General features: G+C 37.6%; 1 long non-coding RNA gene across 1 annotated transcript in view; it reads left to right on the top strand.

Moving 5' to 3' along the window:
* LOC133269956 (uncharacterized) overlaps positions 1-13,737 on the top strand; it is a 50,837-nt gene extending 37,100 nt beyond the window's left edge. The window contains exons 3-5 of the long non-coding RNA XR_009743629.1: positions 5,522-5,614; positions 9,585-9,678; positions 13,613-13,737. This is a non-coding gene — a long non-coding RNA (uncharacterized LOC133269956). The remainder of the gene's footprint in view (positions 1-5,521; positions 5,615-9,584; positions 9,679-13,612) is intronic.
* The last annotated feature ends 280 nt before the right edge of the window (positions 13,738-14,017 follow it).

Genomic DNA, 14,017 nt, shown 5'->3' with positions numbered 1-14,017 from the left:
CACAGCAGATATAGAGGTAACAGAAACTCAGCTGCAAGTCTGTTTCTGCTGCTGTTTTCAACTGTGATACTACTTCAGATGTCTTGAAGCATAGTTCATGACATCACTAATTTATAAAGGGTACAGTGCTGAATTGCTGAATCTGAAATAAAAATCCATATGGGGTGCTACTTCATTATTTTTCTTTTATGAAAGGAAAACTGGAAGCTCTTTTGTGAGTAGAAATGACTGAATTGATTCAGATAAAGGAAGCCACCTAAAATATTTGACAAAATTTTAAAGCGATTAAAATACCTGCTGGAAAATTTGGAATAGTGGCAGTCATTTTTGGGTTGGTTTGTGTTGTTTTCTTCTGTTTATAGTCCCAGTCTTTGGGTTTGGGTGTTGGGGTTTTTTTAGACATAATAATCGACGTTTTAAACTTCGTGCTCATCTTTGTAAAGGTCTCAAGACTGTTCAAGACTTGAGACAGACTTTCTAGTAGGGCCTGTAGCAATAGGACAAGGATAATGGCTCTAAGCTGAAAGAGGCTAGCTTTAGACTGGACATAGGAAGAAATTCTTTATGATGAGGATGCTGAAGCACTGATACAGGTTGCCCAGAGAAGTGGTAGATGCTTCATCCCTGGAAACATCCAATGTCAGGCTAGATGAGGCTCTGAGCAACCTGGTCTAGTTGAAGATGTCTCTGCTCATTGCCGGGGGTTGTACCAGATGATCTTTAAAGATCCTTTCTAACCCAAACTATTCCATGATTTTATAATTCATCACTGTTTTCTTTATGGGGATGGGAGAAGGTTTTGTTGAATTTGAGGCTGGGCTGAAAACACTGAGGACATTTAACTGGACTGATACTGCCTGTACAGCTTGGGACACAGATATTAATGTTTTTTCTATCTCAAAGACCATTTAAAGGGACAGCTGTCTTACTGTAACTAAGGTGAGGTATAGGAAGACTCTTCTGTAAGGGAAGAGTTAGCAAGAGACAGAGAAACACAAAGGAAAAGTCTGATAAATAGAAAATGTCATGAAAATGAATACATAGACGGCAGGAGAGAAAAAGGGAACTCTATATACAGTGGGAGGAAACAGGACTGAGAAAAGTTCAAAGAAAATATTAGTTTAACCTTAGTAACCCACTCACACTAGAAGGGCAAAGAATCCCATTTAACATTTCTTAGGTTTCAGAATTCATTGTACTTTGAAAGAATACTTGATAAATTATTTAGACAGTTTCAACTGAGATTGGAAAAATCCCAGCCTGTCAGAAGCTGGGTTAAAAAAGGTTGGTGCTTTATAAATAATTTACTTCTTTGGGGAGGAAAAAGTCATACAGGTCTAAAGTAGAAAAGCACTAAACCTGCTGAAGCTCGCTAGACATACAGTGAATTTAAGCCAGCAGCACAAGCTGAGTGCTCTCATTTAAAAGCAGAGGCTATGCCAAAGCTGAGTTATCAAAAGAAGGTCAACATTAAAGAGTTACAATTCACTGCTTTTATACATTCATGCTTTTAACACCATGAGCATACTCCAGTTAAAAAAAAATAAATTGTAAAAGCCTCTTTTTTTCAGTGATTTCTCATAGAAGCTAATTTAAGTAAAGCAAGCTTATCATTATCAGTGCTGGGGGGTTTTGTTAATTCATTAATTCTATAAAGGTTTAATTCTATAAAGCAGACACCCTCCAGCTTCATCATATCAATCCACTGTTCTTAGCAGGTAGTTCCTGTTCCAGTCAGAATTGCTTGACATTTCAGGGGAACTAGAGCAAGGGATTTGTTTGTTTGGTTTTTACATGGAATAATTATTACTCATCATGTTTGTTATAGTACCTTTTAAGACTAATCACCATAGTAACAGAGGAAATGAATTTATATATATATTCTATCATGGCTTTTATTTCAGCAAGTATAAGTGCAGAACTTGGCAACAGCAATACCCTTCTATTCCGAAATACTAGCACTATTTAATATTCTGAGTAATGTCACTTGAGTGATATTAGATGTATAGTGAGCACAGAAGCTGTCCCCACTGACAGTGTAGCTCTGCTGGCTGTCATGAGACAACACTTCTCCCTACAGACACCATTCTGTGAGCGGCTTTTGTTCTCCATTCCTTACTGAAGTCTGCAGAAAATAAGGTGACTCAGCAGCTTAGCATAAGACCCTAAATGCGGTATTCATTTCTTACTTCTAACCACTATAAGAGCCCTCAGATAAGTAACTAATCAGGCTATCACTTAGTTATGTATAGGGTATATATATTTATATATGTATTGTCAATACACTCAGTGGCGAAGACGATGAATGGTATTTCTGGAAGTTTGACTGACATGTATCAGGACTGTCTCAGATTTGTGGCTTGCAAGAGAAAATAAATGCTATAGATCTGGCAGGTGATTGATGGATTGATGCTCTGCAGGAATGAGGTTAGCTAGATCACAATACCTAAAAACTGTTTAGTGTGTGCCCATATATAAAACTGGAATTCCACTTGTCTGCCTCCTGCGCAGTCTGATTAGCTCACTAGTCACAGCTAGGATATTTGCATCTCAAAGCTGCTGTGTACAGTCTGTCTTGATACTTTTTGGTAGAATTATTATGTGTTCCCTGTGAGAAGAAGATGTATTTAGACTTGATTTTCAAAGTATCACCGCTGTGTGAGAGCACACGAGGGCAACACACCCCATAATCCGGCTGACCTGTGGGGGAGGTTGGAAGAAGCAGAGTCATGACTTTATTAATTCCTGAGAAACTTAAAAGCATATGGCCCACAGCGTGACAACATCTACTGCACGCATGACTGTGATGCAGCCTCTTACACCCCATAACTAGAAACATAACACTTTCTATCTTCAGTGCCCTCAGTATCGTTCTTTACTAATTCATGTAATTTCGCTCTGTAAGACTGATGTGAAGAAAATTCCTTTGTTTTGACCTATTGGCCCCAACCACTCTTCAGTTCTTGGAGACTCTAGTAACTACCTTCCTTCTTATGTCTGCGGCTTTAACCTAGTAGAGTGACAAATCCCTGCCCTTCTCAGCCTTTGCCCAGAGAACCCTCTGGATGTTCCAGGGACTGAGGGCTGGAGCAGCGGCGATCATTTCTTACCCTGATTCTCATCAGCTCTGAGGCCTGTATTCAGCAAAGAGATGTAATTCTCACCAAAACAGGATGTTGCCTGAAACACTGGTTTTAATTTGGTATCTTTATACTCCATGTTAAATCTTTTAACTTCAAGAGCTTAATAAAGAGGTGATAATATAGGAGTTGGAAGCTTTCTCTTTTGCACTTACAATGAATATATTTTACATAGCTAGTGGGCAGAGCATAGTTGTTTGTTACAGGTTGTCTAGAAGTGCTACGAATGAAGAAAATGATCACCCTCAGTTTTAGTAGCAGTATATCAATATCATGTGGGTATGACGACAGCTTGAAAAGTCATATGGAGCTTAAAGTAGGGAGTTAAATGGGGAAAAAGAAACTTTCACTATAAAAAATCAAATTATTGTTGATCCCTTCCATATGAGCCTTTATCCTATAATTGTCATAGATCAAGGGGTTTGTCAAGGTTTTATGTGTTTATTTATTTATTATGTATTAAGTTGATGATCTTTAAGGTCCCTTCCAACCCAAACCATTCTGTGATTTACTCTTTTTTTCCCAGATTTGCCAATTGTAGCATAACAACTGCAGAAAGGTAAACTGCACTAAATAATGGTAATAAATACTGAACAAAAAGAAATGGAAGATTAGTTTGCTTGTTAAATTTTATGTCATTCTTTGCTTTCAGAATTACCTGCTTGATCAATACTTCCGCTGTTCACATTTACTTACATCAGCTACTAGAGGGGAAAAATCGCTAGAGGATAAATATCACCAAGGATAAAAAAATCTATTTCAATGTTATTCTGTTTTATATAGAACAATAGTGTGGGAAAACACAGATATGGCAAAAGAAACAAAACCCTTAAGCACCTCTGCATATTATTAAAGTTAATGCAAGCTGGAAAGCAGGCTCCCTGGGAACGGGGTTTCAAGAACATCTGCAGATCCCTACCCCTGGAATATCCCATTGTGCTACTGGGGTACCACTATGTGTACATATGTGCGTATGTGTACAGATATGTGCGACTTTGGGTTAAATTCCTTGTTTTAAAAGTGATACAATGACACATAGTGTGGGAAGTGTAATTTTTAAACTGGTACAACATATTACTTCACATTTTTAATTGCTTGTTGGTTGGCAGTAGGAGGTAAGACACAGGAAGGAGATGGAAAAGGACTTTGTGGTGTATGCTTGCAGCCTGTTCCTGCAAGGTGGCTCTCCCAGGGTGGGTGTCAGGAAGCATCAGTTTATCTAAACTGATATATCCTGTCAGTAACCTGGGACAGCACTGCCTTCCAGGCATCCCAGTGGGGTCTGTTTCAGTGCCAGTGCCCACAGATGTCAGAGACTGAAATGGAAAAATGGGCACCACAGCTACTACTCTGGTTATGAGAATCATAATCATGGGGGCTGAGCTGTGGGAGGAGTATTTAAGCTGCATTTTGTTTCTATTCTTGCATGGCTGCATGACAATTACTGACTTGTATTGAATCTCTCCCTCTTTGCTCCTTGGCCATGTAGCTACATGAGATGCAGCACCCAGGCACGCCCCAGCATTGTTGCTCGCCTGTTCTGCACGAGTAGTGCCAAGGAGCACTGGGTGGCCAGGACTGGCTCTGAGATGCCTGGGCAATGCTCTGCTGTTCCCTGTGGTTGCCATTTGCATCTCAATGCCAGAACCCGGCCGATGAGCTGGGCTCCATCTCACACCAGTGTAATAATTGATTTCAGGCCTGAGTACGTCCATTGAGCTCAGCTGAGCTTCTCCAGATTTACACTGACATTAACTAAGATCAGTTTGTGACCTCTGTGTAAGATGAAACAGTATTATTAAGTGTTTGTCCTTTTGCATTCATGAAGAGCCAAGGACACACTAGTGACAATCATATGCTAATAAGGGAGCAAAAGATGACTGAGGGAGGAAGAAATAGTTTTGACTGCAAATCTTTCGTAATACACCTGAGCAGTCTTTCAAAATTCCGAGACAAAGGTGCTCAGTATTTAGATAGAGATGGATCTGACAAACATAATATATGTAGACCTGAACTTTTATTCCCATGATTTCAGAATGGTTTGCCATCAATTTCAAAAAATGAATTATCCAAATATTCACTTTTCCTCTCATTGAACTTTATGCTTTCACGGGAGCATGTTCACCTTATTTCACAGCTATACTTTGCTTTTTAATTTTGAAAAAAATTAATGTATTATAATGTATTATAACCTTGAAAATTACATGCTTTGCTTTGGTAATTATTTATTGATTTGTAGTTCCATTCCCTGTTGTAAATAAGAAAAAAAAATAAAATCTGAATTCTTTGAAATCTGAGATAAAACCAAAGTTCTAGAATTTCTCTGTAAAAGAAACATACAATTCCTGCCTGCTGATCAAGCTTTATCCTTTGTGTGGCAGTAGCTAGGTCTGTCCTGCCCAGAATTCTTCCTCTGTGTTGTGTTGCCTTCAACTGCCATTGCATGACTAAGATCCCCAGCTCTTCTGAAAATGGTATACCACATCCTCCTGAAACTCCAGAGCTTGTTACATTATTACTTGCTTATGTAGAAAACAGCAGGAAGAATATCAGAAAACCTAAGTATGTTGTTCCTTTAAAAAAAACTGACTGTAGTAAGCACAGTTTAGCTCCAATGACATAGTAAGATCTAAAACCTTTATCCTTCTACCAGCTGAAAAAAGGCTAAGTCCTACATCATATCACTTCCAAGCCCAGCTGTTGAGAATACCTGAAATGGGAGATGGGCAGATGAACCACATAAATTGCTCATCTGCTTGCCAACACACAGGCTGCCTTCCCTTTTTGAAGTTCATCTATCAGCTTTTCACAGTTCTGTTTCCTGTCCCTGGCCTTTGCTCAGTTCTGTGACGACCTCTTCTATAGATGCTGGTAAATGACAAACATGGCTAGGAAATACAGTGCATACATTTACAAATTATATATGTATAGCTTCATAATGAGCATCTATGAAGAAAGCACAGCTCTTGGCAGAGTGGATTTAAAGAAAGTCCACAAAGTCAAAGCCAATCCTACAAAGTTGCGTCTTTCTGCTGCCTTTCACTCCTTTCTTCCTGTATTCTTTTTCTTTCCTTCTTTACTTTGTCATAGAGCAATAAGGTCAACACAGCAAGCCCAGCTGTCTATGCACTGGTTACTAGCTGAGGCTATGTCTTTGGTATGTTGGAATTGGGACCTGACTTACTATATATTTCACTAAAGACATTTTAGGGTATTTTTTAATTTAGTAAAAAAAAAAGAGATGATCCATGTTTTCCAAAGAATAGACATGTTTCCACACTCACGATGGTTGTTATTGACTGAAACATAATTCAGACAGCACTTGAGAAGAACTGACTGTCTGAAATCCCACCATTCCCTCAGTGGTGCACTGGTCCAATTTTAAATAGGTATTTCTGTTCCTGGTTTTATTCAGTTTTAAGATGCTACTCATTTTAGTCATCCCAGACCAAAAAGAAATGTTGTAAGTGTACAAGTCAATGCTGCTTGAAGAGAATGTATTGTAAAATTATCTCTGCGTCCTTTTTATACTATAAAAGTGCTGACAGCACTTTGATGTGGAAAGGATGAGATACAGTAATCTGAGTGGCTGCTATGAAAGGAATGACATGCTTTAAGCTGGAACTAAACAGAGGAACACACAGAGTAATGACAGCTTCACACATCTAATTTGATTCCTTCTTTGGGCCACAGTAGAATTATTAAACCACAGCCATCTGCTAATGAGCAGAGAGGCTTCTGAACAGAGGTCACTTTTTTCCCATGTATTGTAAAATTCACTCTACTCCAGTTATAAAACCATCCATTATCTTCTTCATTCCACAACATTTTCTCTTTGGTGAGTTTACTGTTACACAGAAATCAAATCAAGAAAGGGAAAAATTACTGCCTTCACTTGCAGTTGAAATTACTTCTAATTTGAAGTAGAAATTTCTCCTATAGATGGGGAAATTGGTTACAAATATTGCTAAAAAAAAAAAAAATCAACCCCAAAGCAACAGAAAAACAGATCTCCTCTCACAGACACACAAACTTCAACCAAATAACAGTTTCAAGCAGGAGTAACAACAGTACATACATGCTTGTAGATTGTTGCTCTACCAGCAAGTGATGGGCTGTGTGGTAACATATTTTGGTATTACCACCTCAAGCTGGCAAATATTGACTACAGTTGTCAGGGGCAAGAAATTTCAAGAGCAGCAGAACTATTTGCTGCACTGGGAAATGAAATGTTGTGCTCATTAATACACCTGTTCAAGCGTCATATCTGACTGGGTTAATAATAAAAAGAACAAACTTCCAGTTAAAGGCAAATGCTGAATTTTAAATGTTAGAAAATAAATGCAACAAGTTATTTTTATGAGTGTTAGATAGTGAAACATTTACTAAAGCTCAGAAATCTGTCATTTTATTAATCAGAACAAAATCAATCCCCTGAACTGCAGGCAATGCACTGAATGTCTAGTGAAAAGGCACGCTGATTAGCAGTACTACAGCTTTCCTGTGCTTATATCAAGCACAAAACACAAGCAAATGATCTCGAAGTGTCTGTAACGAACACAAGGCACCTAAACCTTTAAAGAGTACTTGTTTAATTTTATCAGAGTAGAGTTTATTCTTCCACCCCTGAGATGCTCTGAGGCAATCAGACTGTAAAGTGTGGTGTCAAAGCTATATAAAAATCCATAAAATAGTGATAAAGAAAGTAGATCTTTATTTTCATTTATTTGAGAAGCCAGTATAGACTTTAAAAGATTAGTTACATAGATGCATTTAACAGCTAAATTACAGCATGTTTCTTTTATTATTATTAGGGAATCTAATTAGTTGTAATTCTAATACAACAAGGAATAATTATTAGGTGCAGTGAGATAAAGAATGGACACACTCTGTGACCCAAAATCAGTTTGTAATTCCATGTAAAAATATTTAGTGAATGCGTAATGAAGCTGAGGAAAGCTGCAGTATCTAGACATCTCCTATGCAGAGAACAAAGCTATGTGCCACAGAGTTAAGCTTAATTTTGGTGCTGCCCCAATGACTGAGAACATAGTTTATTCTTTGTAAATTGGAATTATCTAGGAATGCTATGATTTAGTTCTTGTATGTGTGTTGTATAGCACTTTCTTATGCTTATCTTTGTTCACACAGATCTGTACAACTCAAATAACCACATTCTGACCTGCTGCATGTTTGATCTGAACAACATCATCTAGTTTACTGCACTATTGCTCTCGCACAGATCTTATCACATCACAAGCCTTTTACACCTATTTATCTTTCTTAAATGCTCTGCATAGAGTCCAGGTAGAGTTCAGAGTACTGGCTTTGACTTCTAAAGCTTTCAGTGACCTAGAATCTGGATGGAAATCACTGTTTTTAAATTGAGGTATACCTGAGAAAATTAGATCGCTCTGCTAAAGAGAGCTATTGGCTATTAGCAGGCTATTTTGGGAGACCATGCCTGCTATTTATATTTTCTCCTTCTGTGGTGGATGAAATCTTGAGCTGCTCCTGTGACAGATTAGTGAAAATTATTTAAAGCAATTATTTTCACAAGTACTTTTTAAAATTTCACTTATAAACTTCTACTTACGGCCAACCTATGTAACGGGATGGTGAGAAAGACATAGAATTACCCAAAATTCTGTTTGTGGTAAATGTTTTTCAGGGTTTAGACAATATTAGGGCATCAGGGTGGTGTAAGAAATATTGGAGGGGAAAAGACTTTTTTTTTGTGGATGAGGCAGCTGCCTTGAACCAGCAATGCGTAAAAAGGAGTGAGCAAAGCAAGGGCGGTCACCAGCTCAGCAAGTGGCAAAGGACCCTGCTGAAGCCAGAAGGTGTCTCAGCTGGGCAGTGGAAAATCAGCTGAAGTGCATGAATGTGTGAGTGACTTTCATAGCCTTGCACTTACACAACCCAAGCTCCTCAGTTCTGGTGTAAAATAGCCTGTATTGCTAAACATCACAGTATGCTGCAAAGCTCATCTGTCAGTGACTGTGGTATATGAGACTGATGAGAAGACTGCCAGGACAGGGAGTTTTTCCTTTACATTTCATGGATTTTAATTTGTCACTGATGCACAGGGTAACTGCTGTGTGAGGCAGACACTGTTACCTTTCATTTTAAATTATTTTGAAATAGTTTTCATTGCTGTGGAGTTCATTGATAGTAATCCTTTTCTTGCTTTCCATTCTGGTAAGATCTGTTACCCCATAAGAAAACCAACCGTTATGGAGAAATGAGGGGCCATGCCCACTTCTCCTGGCTGTTCTTCTCACAAACCCAACCTCAGCCCATCAGCCACAATTCCCAGTCCTTTTGCCACTCCCAACAATGAGCTAATCAGAGGTAAATGTTTAGTGCCCATGCAAAACTTGTAGCATTGCTCTGATGTATACACCCTTTCATTTAACCATAAAAATTGCTACTTTTCTGTAGATAACTACATCAATATAGTATCAAGGAGTCAGATCGGAATGGGTATCATCTTTCCTGGGAAGATCCACAGTCCTAATTGTCCTGTCTGTATATGGTGAGTAATCTCATACAGTTTTGGATTATAATTAAATACAATTACAATGCTAGTTTGCAGACTGAAGCCAGTGATTAATTTTCCCCAACCCCCCCTTTTCTTTTCATTTTATTTACAATTCCTCTTGTGCTCTGTGGTGCTAATAGTACATTAAATTCAAGTCTGCACTGAATGTAATGATTAATGAAGGGTTGTTTCGTTTTTTTTTTTTCCAAGTGGCATCCTTTCCTGTTTTCAAGCTTTTTCTCTCTTACCCTTCCCCTCTCCCTCATGCTATCTCTTAATGTAAAGGCTAATGGACAGGTAAACTGGCATTTTTTTCCTTTCCGAATTTTTCTTCAAAAAATTTCTCCATTGAGGATGATGAATCTACTAGATGCTGTGATGATGATTCCTCAGTTTTTCAACAGTCATGATGCTGTCAACCAACTGTTGTGTATTACTCAGAAAAAGTAGTGATGACTCTCAACACTTTAAATATCTGCCCCTGTGAGATTTAGGGGCTATTCATGATTATTTTCATGTGTATTTCATGTAGTTTAGGAAAAATGCATAATAGGCTCATTATTTGTATTTTATAACTCTGTTGTAGCTAAAGTTCTTCCTGGTTTTCTCTTTGTTCTTCTTCACTTCATGCCATCTTTCTTCTCTGCTTATCCACACAAACAAACAAACAGTGCTTTCTGCTGCCTCCTGGACTGCTGCCCGCTGTCCTGATGTCAATCGGCAAAGGGCAAAACCGGCCCACCAATAAAGAAACTCACTAAGAAGCAGTGCTCTGCAGCCTTAGCAGACAGCGCATTCTCCCTTTCTTCAGAATACCAGCAAAGATGTCCTCTGCAGGCAGAGGTCTCCAAACATATTAAAAGAATTTAGTCGTTAAGTTAACTTTCTATTATTGGGCATAAAATATGAAAACCAAACCAAACTGCCTTTTGACTGTCCTTCAAACCAACATCTGTGGTTGCAATGCCTGGCAGATTTTTTATATTTAGGGATTAATATACTGGTGAACCATTAATTGACTTAATTTTCTTAAACTACCCCTTCCTAAATAAAGGCTCTTGGGGGCACTGTTTCATTACAAAAAGAAGAGAGAAAAGCTCAGAAAAATAAGATGCTTCTGTTCTTAGAATTTAATTTCCCACAGTGATACACAGTGATACTATAAAGCATGACACAGAAGTGATAGAAACATTATCAGTACATTTTGGAGCTATGAAAACTACTCAGTGTCAAAAATTAGTAACTCCATTAAAGGTAATTCATAACTGGAGCTGAAAAGCAGTGGAATAATATATTAGGGATGTTACAAAATTATTTCCAGAAGTAATAGCTATAGGTAGAAGGTAGGGGACAAAATCCACATTGTTGCTGACAACTGGTATGGAGGAAAACAACAGCTATTTGATTAGGTAGGGAAAAATTAAGAATATATTTTAATTTCTAGAGAGTCCATCCCTGAAAGAAGAAATTCTAAAAAACAATTAGAATTGTTTTTTTTATTAAAACATGAATTATTTAATGTCTTAATTGATTAACAAGACACTCATTATCCTATTTATCCTTACACAAGCACATTACCTATTCAGTGCTTCCAAAAACAGAACAAAAACCCTAACCATCCAATGCCTGCTAATGCATATTGGCAGAAACACACACCAAAAAGAAAATCAAATAAAGTTTTCATTCATGTCAAAACATTCATGTCAAAAAACAGGCTACCTTCAAATTTTAAGATTATATCAAATGAGATATTTTAAATTATGTCTATAAAGCAAAGGCAGTTTACAGCTGAGTCATGGCAGTTTTACAGGACAACTCATCCAAGTAAGAGTTAATGAACATGTTTTTATAAACATTAGTAATTTTATTCTTTTTTTTTACCTGTGCTCTTTTTTAGAACTACTAAATCTTAAGTGTACAGAATGGGGTGAGTATCTGTGCTTATTTCTAGCTCCGTTCATTGAGGAGGCTGTCTGTCCTTGCTTTAACCTACTTTCTCTGCTGAAGTCATTTTGCCTCATAAGCCCCATGGAGATTTGAGACACAAAGCCAGTTTATTTCTGCAGCAGTCCCATTTTGTTCAGAAATACTGCCAAAGGCTTATTTGGAAACCCTTCTCATAGGAAATAGGAACATTTGGTACTTTGCAAAGACCGTAAGGACTCAACTCAAAATAGAAAGTACAGCTGCCAACCGTAAGGTAAGTATACTGCCTCCCTTCAAATTTAACATCTGAGGAGACAGTCCATTAAAACCAAAAAATATTAATATTCATCAGGTATTAAAACATGGTGTGACTCTAAGTATTGATATGACTACTGGTTAATTGGTTGATAGTTATTATCTATGACATTTTCTGATACGGGCTTTACCACACATTCTGTAACAAAATGTTGAAGAAAATTACTATTTTTGTGTACACGTTTGTGCAGCATTTTATGCCTCAAAATGTAGAAGTCTTTTCACGGTGATCAAAAAGATGGGGCATTCACAACTGTATATTATACAAAAAAAAAATAAATAAAAAAACAAAAAAAAACCCCAAATTTTTACAAATTTGTAATAAATTGAAAGATGTGTGGGTACACTGGACTGCCTCCTTTTAAGCAGGATGCAGAGATGATCGACAGAGTGTGCCACCTGGATCCAGACTGGTCTTTTGTGAATGATCTTCTTCATGACTTTGTGCTTTCAAAACAGAACATTGTTATTATTTTATATATTCCTCCCCACAGTGAGGATGAAATCTATCTGTCCGGAAGGGCTCCTGGAAAGCTGGCAGGTTTTTGTTGGTGTTAATTGCTGTCACAGTGTCCCCAGAATTTTCATGAAGTAGATATTGTACCAGGAGTAGGACAGCAAAGAAGTATAACCATACCCGCAGCTGAGCAGCTGAATTTCATCTCCTGAGGAGCTGAAAGTAACTGTGCATGGCCACAGTGGTGCAGGGAGAGGACAGTGGTTAGGATTAGAATTTAACCTTGCAGGGGAAAATAAGAAATCTCTTCCTTGACTGCAGTGGTCTTCTGCCCTTCAGAAGATCCTACCCATGTGATCATGCAGTCTGTTTCTGTTTAGGCCATACAGCAAATCTGTTCTGGTATTCCTATTAATATTTTTTATTTGTTATATATAGGAGGTCTTAATCAAAACAATAATGCAATTAGTTTGGCATTACTCCATTAGCTGTGCCATGGTGCTTGCAGGTCTTCTGATCTGCAGGCCATAACAATAACTAAATCATCAAATAACAATAAAGTATTCTATAAAGTTGCTATATCACAGCCCTTTGAAGAATTACAGCCATATGCCATAGGAAAACCGGTGACCATTTTTAGCACAAGCAACACCAAGATACAAATCACATCACACAGAGTCAGAGTTAATTAAGTCAGGCACCTACTGTTTGCCTATAGTTTGCAATAGCTGTTAATTTGAAGGTCTGCAATAGAGTTAAGGAAAGATAATTAGCAAATGCAGGATTTCATGACACAATGAATGCATTTCTAAAAGGGCTTGTTATGGTGACTTCTGCTCCCAGTGAAATTTTTGTCAATATACCATAGTAATTTAAAAGAAAAAAAAATATGTTAAGAGATCTTACATCTGTTTCTAGGTAAAATGGAAAAAGGCCAAGAGGTCTTACAGTTGAATACACAATGTGCAAAACCACACTACTGCTGGTAAAACTGTCAAAGGAGCACCAGTGTTTTGGCATTTGTTTTCATTATCTTGAACATGCCATTTTGCAAATTTCTGTAGAATTGTTTTTAACTATATGTATTTTAAAAGTGACAGAATCACTATATTTTGTTTGAAATTATACTGAATTACATATATGCTGTCACATGCTGTCAGGGTCACACCAAAATCATTTTCATACACTTAGTGCATCTCTATTTATTAACTGAAATATCTTATTTTCTAGACTGAAGTGCTAACTCTTCCATTACACCAGCTTTTTCCACCAGCATAAGTTTTGATCTAAGAGGAAAAAAACAAGTCTTCTGGGTAGGACTAAGGAACAATTGCTATGACATGAACTACGACTAAAAGGATCCTTAGATCATTTTCACCCTGAACACAAATATTGATCTCACATAGTGAAAAGCTGCTCTTTAGTATGACTAAAATATGTCATAGAATCATAGAATAGAATCACAGAATAGTTAGGGTTGGAAAGGACCTTAAGATCATCTAGTTTCAACCCCCTCTGCCATGGGCAGGGACATCTCACACTAAACCATGTCACCCAAGGCTCTGTCCAACCTGGCCTTGAATACCTCCACTTCCAAGAAAACAATATCGGCACCACATTTTGTACAAAACCCAG

This window comes from Pezoporus flaviventris, unplaced genomic scaffold (genome assembly GCF_033815535.1).
Source record: "Pezoporus flaviventris isolate CSIRO_AGI_PZ_B2104156 unplaced genomic scaffold, CSIRO_AGI_Pfla_v1 ptg000001l, whole genome shotgun sequence".
Classification (NCBI taxonomy): domain Eukaryota; kingdom Metazoa; phylum Chordata; class Aves; order Psittaciformes; family Psittacidae; genus Pezoporus; species Pezoporus flaviventris.
This window is presented reverse-complemented; position numbering and strand designations above follow the sequence as displayed.